Raw genomic sequence first — 16,335 nt, forward strand, 5'->3', positions numbered from 1 at the left:
GATACTCCTAGGAAAACAGGATTCAGTTGTCACACAACACTAAAAGGTTAAAAAATCAAAGCGAAGAAGACTCACTTCATCATTTTGAGACCCTGCCCCATAAGAAAGACCACCGACCCATTTCAAAGAACAAACCACGCGTGCTTAATAGCTTTTGGCTAATTACCATACGAAGCGGGGAATGGGATGTACTAAAGTCATGAATATACATTTGTGTTTTGAGTATTCAATACTTCTGTACATAAAAAGACCCTGTGATCTTCTGTAGGGGCGCGTGTGTTTGGGAGCTATCCCGCACGCTGCCCGGCGTCGTAGTTAAACATACACTTTCTAACTTTAAACTGTTATAGAGTCTTTTGTCTGTCGTAGTTGGATATCGGCATTAGGGCGATATTCATATTTTTTTAATAATTCGTAGAAGGATTCCATTTCCGCAGCCAGGTATTCCATCCCTGAAAAGAACTTTGCAAAAAGGGTGAACAGCTTGGCTGAATTTCTGAAACATTATTCTGCATCAATAATTTGACCTTTTTGAGGGACCACTCAGGATTAAACAATATTTGTTGTTGGCCAGTTCTCGTAATTATATATGGTCCAATTTCAAAAATCTTTGGCCTTAGCATAACTGGTGGTTGGGTAGTGGGTTGTGTAGGCTTTACCACATTAACATCAACTTCTCCCCAGTACTTAGTATGGTTTTCACCACATACCACTTTGTGGGAAGATTGTACATTAGTCAAATTCAGCATACAATTTTGATTTTGAGTCTCACAGTGTAAAACACGGGCATGTGGCCCTATGACAAAGCTGTGTATGGGTTCAATAAGGGATCTAACAATCAATTCACATCGAATTGCTGTATCATCACCTTGTGTTGCCATAAAGGGAGGAAAAACATTATTTTTGCTATTCAACACTAGGGGAGTTTGCACACCAGGTTGTATGATCCCTACTGTCAGCATAGGTCTTGCCACGGCATTGATTTTAAACTTGTAAACCAAACCTTTCAAACCTGACTGATCTGCCAGGTCATTTTGCCAACTGCATATCTCATAGGATGATTTGGTTAAAGTAAAGTTATAACCACAGTCAATAGGTTCATCCTTACACAGCTTTGTAATCTTAGCATTGTTAGTGCTAGGGCTTAGTGTATAATTTCCAACATCCTTCTGGCGACAGCACAATATAAAGGGGGCATGCTTTTTGCATTTCCACTTTTCAGTGGGACAAAGTTCTGCTGTGATGTTAGGGTGCAAACTGCTTGTTATGTCTGGTTCCAAAAGGGTTCCCATTATTGTAATGGAGGCAGCTTTCTCTTGAGAAAATCCTGCTTTTTTGCATGTTACCTTAATTGGTTCACCAGCTGTACCATTTAGAGTTGCAATCCATTCATTCTTATCCCATCCCCACTCATGTGGACCATCATGATACTCTGAGGTTGCCAGGCTCAAGCGACGACTTCTGGGATATGATTCTTGAGCACTAGTGTATCTGACAGTGGCTTCAGACCACGGCCACTTGGCTGGATCCTGGCCATGGGAGTATGGCAGGATGCAGAGAAGTATTAATAATGTTAACATCCTTATTTTGTTTTCATGTCACTTGAAGCGTCCCCTCGGAGTTCTCCTGTAATAGCAAAACACAGAAAAATCTGCCACCTAGGGGCAGAACATTAAAATGATGGAATTATCCAGCGGGTATTTATCCGATGTTCTTTTCCTAAGGCATCAGATGCTATCCATGCAAATTTATTCAGAGAAGTTTTCAACACAAGTGGTACCTCTCCCACCGTAGGGAGGTCTACCAAAACAGGTTGTCCCGGGTAATGAACTGGATTTTTGGGATCACTTGGTCCCCGTAGTGAGGGAACTGTGCTTGGAGCTGTTGGGCCAAAAGGAAAAGCATCAGTAAACCAAGGATTTGCTGACTGTTCGGGGGAAAAGGGAGGGGTAATGACTGAGGCAGGTTTGTCTTGGATGCCATATTTTCTGCTTCTTGTACTGCCAGTTTTTTCACAGCTCCTTCAGTTATTGAGAAGATGTTACAATAATGTTCAATCTGAGCATACCACTTTCTTACTGAGGCCATCTGGGCCACCCTGTCAGGTGGGGAGTCCCAGTAGTGACAGACTTAATTACTTTGAAGGGGCCTCTCAAGACAATTGGTTGATGTTATGCGAACTTCTCCACTTCAATGAGAGCTAAACTAACCACAAACAAGTCTTTTTCCCAGGTAATATACCTCTTTTCAGCATCTCTGAAACCACAGGAATAAAAACCAACAGGCCATGTTGGACCCTCAGGACCTCACTGCCATATGTGTACTGACAATCCCGAGGTAGCAAATCCCCATTCTACCTGAAAAGGATCTGTTGGGTGGATAGGGCCTAGGGCCTGATGAGCTGTGGCTTCAAAAATCAGTAATTGCATTGCTTCTTCTTGAGAAGCAGTCCATTCCCATGTTACCCCTTTTCTCAGTAAGTTATAAAGAGGTCTGGCAATTATGGAAAAATCTGGAATGTGTTTTCTCCAAAACACTAATAATCCCAAGGCATGCTGTAGATCTTTCCTGGACTCAGGCACTTTAATTTGATCTAAGGAGGTTATGGTGTCAGGTGGGATACATGTCATACCTCCTTTCCACCAGATACCCAAAAATTTTACTTCTTGAAAAGGTTTTTGTATTTTCTCTGAGGAGATCTGCAAACCAAGGCTTTCTAAGTAGGAAGTTATTTTCTGTTGAACACCCCCCACTTGCTGTGTCTTATTGTTTAAAACTTGTGCTGGGGAGTGCTGTGGCTTGTTGCCCAAGGCCTGTGGAGGAGGAGGTGCGCTGGGTTGTCGGTTGGATGGTTCCAATACAATAGGTTTGGGACAGGGCCAATTAAAAATTATCTTAGCCAATTTATCATAAGGCAGTTTGTCCATTACTTCTCGTGGCACTCCCCTTTTCAGCCATAACAACCACAGCTCCTGCCGGTTGGAAGTTTGTTTTCCCTTTTCTGGTTTTTCATTAGGAGAAGCAATGTGCCTGACTCGTCTGTGTTTTTCTGGTTTGTCCTCTGAGTACTTCACTGGTCCGTATTTTCTACTGTAACTTATTAACTCCTCTGCTACATCAGTCCATGTCCAAAGTTTATGACTGCTGTTATATTGTGTGCTAGGAGTTGTAAAAGGTGAGGAGTCAGTGGACTCAGTGGAATCAGTCTGATCTCTTGTATGGCCAAGAAATCTTTGAAATCTATCTACCGGGGAGATAGATGCTATTGTTTTTTGAAGAAAAATTGCTGTTGGTTTAAGAGACTCTGGCAAACCTCGAATTAAAGAGGTCATAATCTCAGATTTGACAAGCTGTTGCATTGGTGACTCATAACCAGAGATTAATTTTCTTTCATGTATCATTTGCAAGCATGCAGCTTTGTGTATGTTTTCTAGGAGTTGGTCTGAGGTGCCGACTATTGCCAGAGGGTTGCCCCTTTCAAGGGGGTTTAGTCCCCCTTCCCAGTAAGCTGCACGCTGTGTCAGGGACCATGGAGCATGTGTATTTCCTGTTGTTAAGAAAACTCCAGGTCCCCAATAGCCACTTGTTTCTTGTTCACTTAATTTAATTTGGTCACCCCCCATGAGTGAGACTCTAAAAACATACTCCGTCTCTGATTCACTAGGGAGGCGGGAGTGTTCTTTCTTTAATTTAGCTAATTCAGTGGCTGTGTATGGTATTTCTTTGGTGGTTATGTGGGGATCATGATTCTCTTCATTTATATAATTATATTCTGTTTTGATGAGAGGTCTCAAGTTGGAGCAACAGTGTTCCCCACAATTTTGCATGTGTACTAATTCTTTCTGAGGGTATATTTGTTTAATGTTGTATGTCTCCTTTCCTTCTATTTCTGTGGGTGAATCTGCAGATTTTAAGTTTTTACTTCGCTCTTCTGCAAGGGAAATCTGCAGCAAATAAATCTGATTTCTTTCCTGTTCTAATTGTTTATGCAAAGCTTCTACCAAATTTAATAGGGATTCTATTACTGCTTTTTCTTCTCTTACCCGTTTAAAACGGGTTTCTATGGCTGCCGAGAGACAGGCCCCCAAAACTGAGCAAAGAATGGTTTTATTTCTGCCCAGTTTATATCTAGCATCATGTTGCAAAGAATATATTCTATCTACAATGTTTTCAAAGTTAAACCAATCATTCTGTGCCCACCTTTCTCTGTCTGGAGAAGGTCTAGCACCATGTTTCACTAGCAAAGCATAAAATGCATTCTTATCTTTTTCATTCATTTTGTGAAGGGACCGAAACCACTCTCAGGGAGGTATGCTTAAAGTTACACCAAAGGCACAGCTACAACTGTGTTTCCCTTTACTTCCCTGGAATGGGCGAGGAGACCAAAACTGCTTGGGAGGTACTCCTTAGTTACAAGTAGTTGTCTCCTCAACTACGCAAAGCAGCCCAAAACACACACACATACACACAAAAAAACTACAGTCCCATCTTTCGCTCAATGAGATCTTTTTGTGAAATCCTGATGACAGGGAGTGCTATACGCCTGGGTGTATACAGTTTGCGGGAATTTTCCCTCGCCCCCTTTGCTTTCTAACAGCGCTCACCGAAGTGGCGTGCTAGGTGCGGCTGAGATGAGGGTCCTTCCCCTGTTACAAACTATTAAAAACCCGCAACCCCTCTGTCCATCAAGATCCTGTCCGTGATGCCAATTTAATGTCACGATCCGCTCACACAAGCGGGGTTTGTGATGGTTCATTTTAGGGATCTCAGAGCGCAAAAGACACAGCAGGAGACAAACTCAGTTTATTCAATCACCAATGCACCTTTATTTAGTGCCAACAAATGCAATAGTGGGGAGAGAAAAGAGAATAGTAAGAAAGACAGAAAAAGAGGGAAGGGGATTATAGCTACCAACATGGAGGGATGAGTCCTCGAGGCATGAAGATGCCTACAGATGCGATCTTCTCCAGTGGGGTGATCACAAAAGTGAGCGGTGGTCTCCACGGTTTTTATAGGTAACCGAAGTGAGGGGCACAGAGCTAAAGCAGGAACCACCTGGATAAAGGTTGAATGCTCAGGAACAAGCTGCAAACCGTACCTCCGTCACGGGCAGACCAGTTCGGACAGGTGGCCTCGCTTGGTCCCTTGTGCCATTGTTCTTGCATTCTGTTCTCATGGGGCTGCATGCCAGGCCTCCGAGGCTTGGCAAGCGTTCCACCTCAGCCAGGCCAAGGACTCCTTTCAGAGTCTGGGGTCTCAGTCCTCAATCATTGGAGACAGTTCTGAGGCATATCACATCCTTGGACAGATTCTGACACCTAAGAGACTAAGACCTATTTCAGTTAGAAATGTCTTCTAGGACTGTTCCTGATAGAGGTATTAACACTTTAGTGATTTATTCCATACCCTAATCTCCACTTGGACTGAAAATATTGGAGCTTCTTTACACAGAACCTGTGGTCCTGTCTCAAGGTAGTGTGTTAGCTCTGATGTGACACTATCAGAAAATCTGTACACAATGCTCATCCAGTGGAAGTCTCTGGTGAATTCCAAGAATTAAATAAGAACTTCCTGCCATGAAAAATTGCATTCATGATTTTCCTAGAAAAGAGCTTTTTATTACTGAATTTACTATACTATTTTAAGGTAACAGTATTTAGTTGTGTTTTCAATCTAAGCCCAAGACTTTCAGTTTATTTGTGCTCACATTGCAAAGATGATCCTACTTTCCCTGTGAGTTTTGCTGCAATTTAACACTTCACTTAATTACACATCTAGATTTTGACACACAATTGAGAATTTAAGAAAAAAAAAAAAATGAAGTGCCTGAATCAAAAACTCATGCTTTTAATGAAATAGGGCAGCATGCTGAGAAAGAGCTGTAGAAGAAATGAACTGGAAGTAAAAAAAGTTAAGACTTGCTGATGCCTAAATAATCTAAGAAAATACAATATGTGCTCAAAGCAAAGTAATTCCATACACCTATGGTGGCAGAATTAATGTCTCTGTAAGCTACACACAAGATAAAGTGTGAGAAGTTTCTGAAAGCCTGTCTAAGACTTTAAGGAACATTGCTCTCTCCTTCATGTACCTTCTTCATAGCCATCACTGGTCTGAGTAGTAAAGAATTTTATCCAATAAACATTTACAATAAAGAGTCTCTTTAAAATTGTGTTATATGCATGATGTTGGATTTTTAAGTGAAAAGGTATAAAACACCAAGTTTTTAATTCTTAAGCATTCTGTAGGAAATGCATACCTGAAATACATACCTGAAATGCATCAACACAGTTGATGTTGGAAGGCTGTATTATCCACCCAGTGAGAAGCCATAAGGCAAAATCTGACTAAATTCACTCAAAGGAAAGTGTGAAGGGGGTGAAGGCTTGTTGGCTCTGTGTTCAGTTAATCTTTAGCACATAATCTACTTAATTATACCCAGATGAAAACATGTAAGTGACAAAACTAATCAAGATGAACTCCAATTGGGCAATACTGTATTGTAGTGCAGTCCCTGAAGAAGTCATATTAGTAAGTGGTCTTGGTCAATCCTATTATGTGTGAATACTAGCCAGAGGGAAAATCAGACCTCAAAGGTCTAAAGACTAAAGGAAACACATCAGTGGATTGAACAGTTAAATTTGTAGCAATCATTGATCAAATTTTATAAAATAGCTGTAGTTTTTAAAATTCACTTTCATAATACATAAAATTGTGCTGTACAGGAGAGAGTTATAACCTGAGTTATTGCTGAGAAAGCAGGCAAAGTTACTTACCACAGTGAATACAGTGGAAAAAAAGGAGTAGCAAGTTTCTTGGTCTCAACACAACACATTAACCAATGAGCTGGGGAAAGAAGCCAGTGCACAAAGAATTACTGAGCCAAAAAAATTTAATTTTACCATACACAACCTGCCAATTAAAGTAGTTGTTGCATATTCATAGCATTCCTTAGAGCTGATACATTTAGAACATCTTTTCATCAGCTGGGTTCAGGGTTGTTATGACAGTCAGCAGTGATACAGATATTTAGTGAATGTTCCTTTGTGATCGTTCTTGGAGCTGCTTCCCCTACATTACTTCCAAACACAAAAGAAATAACCCTATCTTTTCTCAAGTAGGAAAATTAACCAAATAAGTAGCATACTTTTTAAAAAAATTTGTATTTTATTAATTTTCTTCAAACTCTTTAGTGTCTATTGCAGTAGATATTGAGGGTTACATGTTAGGGAATCTTACTTTTCCTCCATAAGAGATACTGGGATGTAGCTTAGCATTTTTAGCACAAAGACATCTGCCATCATCAGGACAGAATGAGAGATTTCTACTATGCAAAAAAGTCTGCTGTAGGAAGTGCAGCAACTCTGGGTATACTGTTTCAATTTTACAGATTTTGAAATTAGCAAAGGAATATTAACTTCTCCTTGCAGTACAAAAAGCCTGATTCAATGACCCTTTACATCTAACGGAGTAGTGTATCTCAAATTACCAAGTGCTAGATAGTTTAAATATCAGTGCTGTAACATTTCTGACTTCCAAACAGGTATGCCAGGGAAACAATGCAGTGTCATCTAATACAGCAGCAGCTGCATGGCAACAAGGAACAACATTTGCACCTGAAGAAATGGAAAAATACTGTGGTAAAATTCCTCTCTAGTTCATTTGAGCTCAGACACACTTTTCACTTCACTCTGGACTTTTGTCAATTTAGTGTAACAAAGCAGACATTTAGGGTTTTGGGTTGGGGTTTTTTTTTGCCTGAAAAGACCTCTGACTAAATGCTTTCCATTCAGGGTAAGAGTCATCCAACACTAGATCCTGCATTTATGTGCCTTAGGAGAAGTGTAAAGCTGCTTTAGAGTCTTCCTGCAGAATCCAGCTCAATCCTTTACAGCTGCTAGTGCCACCACTTAATTCTACATTTTTGTCAGAATTTTAGGTTCAAGAAAATTATCAGATTGTCACAAGCACTCTGCTACAAGGAGGGACTCCAGAATTTTAATAGCAACTTCAGTTACTTTTAAGGAATATGACAGCTGCACACAAAAGTAATTTGCCACTACACAACCTCTTCTTGAGGCAAAACTTGAATAGAGTCTTCAGCTGTGGAAGAGACAGCCTGCATCTACTCCTGCCCACCTTGTTAGCAGCCTCTCTTCTAGCTAGATTGAATGATTTCATTAAGCCAGGTATTTCAGGTGATCACTTATTAGCAAAAAAAAGAACCTAGTCCTAGGGAAGCCAATGTAAGTTTGACAGTGCTGAAACTAGAATACTTTTCTGTCAGTAACCAAGCTGCCAATGCAGCTATGCTACAGCTGCTAGCAGGAGCTCCTAATTAGAGTTTTGGCAGAGCACATTGACCTCACTGCAGTGACTTTTATCATGGGTTTGCAGATGAGAGTTTTCTGTCTAGTATGCTCCTTTTCATAAGAAATCTCTGGTTTTGCTGTTTGAATTAAGGGAATGTTCTTTTAAGTGTGGGATTCACTGTCATTTATATTGTACATATTCTATCTAGCCACTGTAAAATCCGAAGACCTTCCCCTTGCACAGAGATACCCAGAATATATAACATTCTTTAGCCTAGTAATGTGTGCTCTGATTTTAAAATCATTAGAAGCACAGAAATAATTGAGGAAGCAATATCAGCCTAAATAGGCTGAAAACTCCACTACAACTCCCCCCACAAAAGTAGCCTAGGAAGGTAAGACCTGTTCCTTTGGTTGACCATGAGTTAAAAAAACTGACTGTACCTTAGAGCTCTGAATTGACAATTAACTTCAGAGAATGACAGATGTCAAGGACTCAGGTTTCACATACTAGCTTCTCTGCCTCATGAACATTGACTTTCACATAATTTTCATGGGCATCCCTGCCCATGGTGGGGGTTTGGAACTAGATGAACTTACAGTCTCTAAGACGTTTTGTGATTCTATCATTTTCAGTTACATAGAAAAATCATCTTGGGCAAGGAAAAGAGAAATCATACATAAGGTTTTTGAGTAGAATAAATCCTTATGCTATTGTGGTGGGTTAACCTTGCATGATTGTCAAAAGCTCAGTCAGCTGCACTCTCAGTCCCCCTCCTCAACAGAACTGGCAGAGAAAAATGTTGAGAAAGTTCATCAGTGAGATGAAGACACATTGTGTTTACTAAGTACCATTGAAGGTAGGACAGACTTAAACAAGATAAAAGTAAATTTTTGCAAATTAAAAATAGGAGTAGGATGATAACAAAGAAAGATCAAGCCAAAAATTACTTCCTCCCACCCCTTTCCCAAGCTCAACTTTGCTCCTGAATTTTCTACCTCCTCCTCCTACCCAGCTGGGGCAGGGAACTAAAAAGTAGGGGTTGTGATCTGTTCATAACACTCCATCTCTGCAGCTCCTTCATGTAATCATAAAACTGTTAAGAGTTGGAAGGGATATCATCCAGTCCAAAGCCCCCTGCCAAGGTCACTCGGTTAGAGCAGGTGAGACAGGAATGCATCTGTGTCAGTTCAGAATGTCTCCAGAGAGGGAGACCCCATGACATTCCTGGCAGCCTGTGCCAGTGCTCTGTCATTCTCAACATAAAGTTCTTCCTCTTGTTGAACTGGAACTTCCTGAGTTTTAGTTGGTGGGCATTGCTCCTCGTTCCTCCTCACACTTTTTCACTTTCCCCCCCTGTTCCAGTGTGGGTCCATTCCATGGGCTGCAGTCCTTCAGGAACAGATTGCAGCAGTATTGGGTCCCTATTGGGCTGCAGTTTCTGCCAGAAAAACTGCTCTGTTGTGGACTCCTTTCCACAATGCCATGGATACCGCCTAGAGTCACTTCAGGACAGACTTTCCATAGACTGCAACTTCCATTGGGATACATCCATCTGCTGCAGCATGAGATCCTTCAGGGACTACAGTGTGGATCTCTGCTCTTCAGTGGTACTCCACGGGCTGTGGGGGCACAGCTGCCTCACCACTGACTGGACCATAGGCTTGCCAGAAACTGAAATATTCTAGTTTATGATTTAAACATCTTTATGAAGGACTTTTGCCATTTAGAGCAAAACTGTCTTAAAAAAGCTTCAGAGAATGCCACCACACCCTGAATGGGGCTCTGACTGAGGCCCTTCCTATTGATGAAGACAAGATAAAGTAACAACTCAGGGCTGGGGGAGAAGAATAAATTCGCAGAGCAAAAGCTTAACACCTTTGGAGTGGAGACCACAGGCCCAGGGCTATCACTGCCAGGCCCACACAGGCCCTGGCACCAAAGGGTGGGGGGAGAGGGGCTTTGGGTGTGTGGGGAAAAGGCCTCTGGTGAGAGCAGTGAATGCCCATCCTCCGCTGTGCAGGGCTCAGCCGTGGGGCCCCCTCGCCCTGGGAGAAGCTGCATCCACATGAAGGACACAGGGGTGTCATGGCCCATCAAAGGTTCCCCCAGAGGGGTCCCCAGGCCCTGCACCAGGAGATCACAGTGTTGCAAGCGACAGTGTCAAACTGGGTCCCTGCAAGGGAGGGACATCGGTGTTCCCACCTGCCCAAAATGTATATTCATCCACTGGATTCTATAGCTTTTGGCATGGTGTGGTGGCACGGCAACTGCAGGGGACCCTCAAGAAGATCAGATGGAGGGGAGCAACAAGATGTCACTGGGACCCCTGCTAGGGTGATATGTTTCTACCTAACACCTGTCAGGCCCTCCCTTCCTCCCTCCCTCCCTCCCTCCCTCCCTCCCTCCCTCCCTCCCTCCCTCCCTCCCTCCCTCAGCCTCTTTTACTATTAAATAAATTTTTTTGGCACCAGCATCTAAACTCATTTGGTTTTAATTACTTTTTGGATGTATATTGAACCTTCAAAGTTCTTTCCATTTTATGCACAGAGACTTAATTTTCTTTGCTTTTCTGGGTTTAAACTGGATCTTAAAAGGGCTCCAGGATAATCTCTGCTCCAATGACTGAAGCACCTTCTTCCCCTTCTTTTGCCCTGACCTTGGTGTGTGCAGGGCTGTTGCTCTCACATAATCTCACTTTTCTCTCACAGCTGTCGTGCAGCTTTTTGTAGCCCTTCTCTAAGACGCTTTCCAGAGACAACACTAGTAGCTTGGCTAATGTGTTCAACAGTGTCCTGCAGTGGGACTGTTCAGGCTGGCTGCATCCTACACAAGGGCATCGCCAGCTGTTTAGTCACAGAGGCCATCCCTACAACCTCTCTACTACCAACACTTGACATGTACACCCAATACCCCTATTAAAAATTCTTGCATCCCAGTAATGGCACCCGTAAACTTTTTCTATAGTTGAAATAATTCTGAGGAGGAATTATTTGAACACAATCGTCTTCATATTCAGAGACTGTAAGGCTGCTAACTCTGAAAAAATGTCTGCTCCAGGGTTATTTCTGGGGCTAGGCCAAAGAAACAGATCACCGTGAACAGGACATGGTAAAGATTCAGAAAGTTGGGTCCAGGATGCAAGGACCTTGATGCTGTACATGTCACCTGCCACTAGAAGGTTAAATCTGTTGTCTCCATAAACAGAGTTAAGTATTAAAGCCTCAAAATGTAAGTCTTTCATGTTCACAGTCAAACCGCATTTCATTCTGCAACTCCAAGTGGCTGTGGCAGAAATCCTTCCAGTGAGATGGCCCTAGATTTTGAATAGAAGTAACAGACTTGGGGTCAGACAGGACTCCCCCAGTACCAGAGCATCAAGACCGAACCTTCCTTATGTCAATTCCATGGCAAAGAGAGCATGGGTCAGGACCAACCTTAATCTGGTCCAGTCAATAAAGGATTACTGCTTCAGAACTAAGTATTTACACACTTACAGTTCTAGTCCAAAGGCCAGTAAAAAGCAGGTTCAGTTGCTGCCATACATTGCAGGAGCCACCTATTTCAGTGCCATCCCAAAAGGCAGTTTAGGATTTCAGTCAGTTGGCCAGGTCACTTTTTCACTCCATAGCACAATTTTCTCCAGTGCTTACTCTGCACCTTTACTCTGCCATTCAAGAGTACTATCTAATCCCAGTAAAAAAAATCCAAAACAAACTTTGAAATTCCATTTGTTATTTCCAAAATGCTTTTAGTGATATAATCAGGTAGTTTACAGAAAATCAGATGTCTGAAGAACTCAAATTCCTGCCTCTGGCAACACAATGTATAAGTTTTTTTATTAATTAACTCAAAAGGACACAGCTATCAGCATCACTTATTTTTGCAATCTTGAGTGCAAAAAACTGCTTATACTCCACAGAGAAGCATGTCAAAAAGCATGAGGTGCATCACTGGCTTTCTGCAGTAAGGTTTTTAACACTCTTCAGATATTTTCTTCCTTCCACACACAAGTGTATTCTTTAAAAATGTGAAGAAATTCAGAACTCCATTTCATGCTTTTGTATTATCTGGAGGAGTACGATTAGGCAGTAACTGTTAGTAGTAATTTTATGTAGTTTTGTAATATGCTGGAGTGGTATTCGTTGAACTAAAAATTCAGAATTTGGAGAACGTATGGTGTTACTTTGGGCCATTTACCTGCATATTTTGATTATATTTTGAATACAACAATTTTCGTGTGTTAAACTAAATCGATGGATGCCATAATGCCAAGAATCTTCTATGTACATTGCTATTCTTGTAATATCAAGTGAAAGGCCAGGATAATGTTTGGTTTTACAGCATGAGAAAGTACTACCTATTATAATTAATCTTTCTTCTCTCCTCAGTAAAACTCCATATATTGAATTTCTCATATATTATGAGCATCCTCCTGTTTAATCTTCTTTCCAGTTTTTTGGAATGAAATCTTATTCTCAGTTCCTGATCAGTAGATAATGGATCCTTATTTTGTTTGGATTTTGGATTTTTTTCCCCTACCATCAGAAGTTCTGAATCAGAGTAGTTAGCTTTTCTGCCTTGCTTTTTCAGAAAACTGCATTGTAAATCCTTTTTTCATTTTTTGTCTAATAGCTACTGAGTAGACGATACACTGAGCTGCACTAACAATAATAGAAGAGCAATAATGTCATGTCAGGCAGAATGACATTCTTTTAAGACATAAACCTGAATGAAATGAAAAATGCTGGAGAATATCGAGGATTCCTAGCAAGACAGAGTTTCAAATTTCCATAATGAAATGTGTGGCATCATATAAAAAAGTTGCTTATAGAAATTGCTGTTGCCATTCTTCCAATGCTTTAAGCATAGCCTTTAAATTACTTTATCTTCTCTAGTTCTTCTGCTGTTAGTGCCAATTTATTTTGTTCTTACAGATTAAAAGGTTAATTTTTTGTAATTAATTAAATTAATGAAAGTTTAAGTTAGACATCTGCCTCTGCAAGCTGAAAATAGCTACGAGTTAGTGAACAGTGTTGCAAAATCAAATAAATTAATGACAGCTTTTATCAGCTGGTAAAGGTCTTTATGAAGATAATTTAATCAGTCATTCCCCCGCCCATTTCAAACCTGAATATATCATGTGTAGCCAGCTAGTGCCACAGGACTAAAATGCATCTGCCCAAAACTCAGGTGAGTGCTGCCCTGACACTGAGCAATGTTCCATAAAAGAAGGAGAGAAATAGGACCACTCTCTCCTCAGTGGCCATTTACAGGGATTCACTTTGATCAACATGAATGTGTTGAAAGTAGTAGAAAGTTGTGTTTTGTTTTTTGTTAATTAAAAGAAATCCCTCTCATCTGTCAGATCTGGGTGGAACAGCCGTAGGAAGTAACAAGATTATGAAAATCATAGCAAATGTGAAGATGTCCATGCTCATTACTAGGGTCAGCTTTGAACAGATCGGTCTATAGACTTGAGGAACAATGTCATCAAATTATTCAAAAAGGGGTCCCTGCAAGGGAGGAACAGTAAAAATCAGACTCCATTGAATATAAACAAATTTAATGATTAATTGCATGGGGGTGGGTGGAACCAGTGTCAAAACAGTTTTTTAAACTCTGAGGTTGCAAAACCATTCACACAAGCTGTGTACAAGTGAAGTTAAATTGTACCTGATTTCAGAAGAAAAATGTGCAGAGATCTGTAGTCTCTGCATCTATGTAGAACATGGAAGTGTTGACAGCACCTCACACTGCTGGGACCTCAGCTGCTTTCTGTTCTACATACACAGGTGTACATTGTGCATATGCAGCTCTGCACCCTGTCTGGAAACCAGGAAACTCACAAGGCAGTGGGAAGAACAGAGCTTGAAAAAAATGATAACATTTTTTTATGTTATCATTTTTTGTTATTTATTTTTTATTTTTTATAACATCTCTGGGCTGCAAATCACAGATATTAAAAAAAAAAAAAAAAAGAAAAAAGTCAAAAGAAGTAACTCACTGAGCAAAAAGCAGCATTTTTTTTTTCTCCCTGAAAATATAACCTTTTCATATGGACAAGGAGGAACCTGACAGATGTGAAAATACAGTACAGTAGCAGTAAAGCAATAGCTCTGAGTAGGACCCCTACCACCCTCTTAAATCTGAGGGACATTACTGTCCACCAAGCACTGACATTTAAACTGCTTGTAAGTGAGCTTTTAAGTAACCAGCTCTCAGGGGCGAGTTCATTACTGCAGTGATAGACAACAAAAATATCTCCTTTTTAAGGCTTCTCTTCGCCTCTGTGCAGAGAAAGATGCCAACAAACTGAGGTTGGTTTATCAGTGGTAATAGGAACAGGTTCAGGCATTAGTCACAATGTGTTAGTCTATCTATTTGTAACTACAATTTAACAGTCTGCTCACAGAGATAAACACCTGATTTTTGCAGGTGATACTCCCGATACAGAAAAGTCTTAGACTCTCCCTAATCACAGATGTACACAATATAATCTTCACTGGGAGCAGTGTCAGGGACATTGTTGGGGGTTAGGTTTGTTCCTTCTTTCTCTAAAGAATTTTTTCCCCATAAGTTACCAAGGAGACCAAGTGTTGGATACTTGAGAGTACTTAGCTGAAACAAAGAGGTGGACAAAGTTGGAAGGGGGAGATAATGCAGGTAAAATACAGAGCTTGAGGCAGCTGTGCTCTTCTTTTTTCGGCGTTCGGGGAGAGAGAGAACGGCTGTTGCTGGCTGGAAGAGTTTCACTGTGGCCAAAGGGATCCAGTCCTGGGAAATCTACTATCACCGGTTCGACCTGAATCCTGAGTTTTCTCTGCCACCCGCGGAAGCTGGGCCAGGCACTGCCGTGCCTTCGGCTTCTTCGGCGCTGCTCCTCTTGCTACAGTGTGACCCTGCACCCCCTGCGCTGCCGGGACATCCTGCCCCTGCCTGCCGGGACACCCTGCCATCCCAGCTACCAGCCTGGGACTTTTCCACTGTTTCAGCTTGGTGCTCTGAGGATCCTGCAAGGACACCGAAACCAAACCGCCCTGGGTTTTGTGAAACAAAACCCTCAAGGTTCTTGGTACTGTTTTCTTTTGTTATTACTGCTGTAGTTGTTTGGTTTTTTTTTTGTGTTTGTTTGCTTTGTAATACATACTAGTAAAGAACTGCTATTCTTACTTCCCAAATCTTTGTCTAAGAGCCTCTGATTGTAAATTTATAATTGAAAAAGAAAAAAGGGGTGGGGGTGGGGGGTTTACACTCTCCATTCCAAAGGAAACTCCAACTTTTTTTTTTTTTATTACCTGGCAGATACCTGTCTTACCAAACCAAGACAGGCATGAAGGATGGATGCATGGATGCTGAACTAAGGGAAGAGTCTTGGGTGTGTATGCTGGCATACTTCATGTTCTTCAGCATATGACTAAATGAGCTTGGTGCCAAAGCCATGCCAATGTGTTTTAGGATCAGTGAATCATTTAGGTTGGAAGAGATCCTTCGGATCATTGAGTCCAACTGTTAAGACTACAAAGTCCACCACTATACCACATCCTTTTAAGTGCCATGCACCCTTTATTATCATCAGAAAAGAGGTAGTAATAAAGAAAATCTGTTCAACATGGAAAGCCTGCCTTAGTAATTTAACCACGTAAAGCCTTCACAACAACTTACAGGACTTTAGAAAATCCACAATATGGTGATGATATCTTCTCTGCTCATCACCTCTAATTGGCATCAACTTTGTTTTTTATCACCAGTAAAATACATTTACTTAAATTTTAAATTGTTTTAATTCAAAGCAAATTAATTTATCCCCAAAACACTGCCAAATGTTTCTGCAGTTCCCCACCACCAAGATACTTTGCGTGCTCTGAAAATAGAGACTGTTTCACAGACCCGCACAGCCCCTGGAGGGGGACTTTTCTGTGTTTAGTTAAATACCAGTTACAGTGTGCTTTTCCTTAGGCAAGTTCCATCTTACCAGCACTTATACTTATTTAGAAAAAAGAACTAAGATTTGGCTTTACA

The sequence above is a fragment of the Chamaea fasciata genome, unplaced genomic scaffold (assembly GCF_029207755.1).
Source record: "Chamaea fasciata isolate MVZ Bird 193981 ecotype frontalis unplaced genomic scaffold, bChaFas1.0.hap1 SCAF_4, whole genome shotgun sequence".
Classification (NCBI taxonomy): Eukaryota; Metazoa; Chordata; class Aves; order Passeriformes; family Sylviidae; genus Chamaea; species Chamaea fasciata.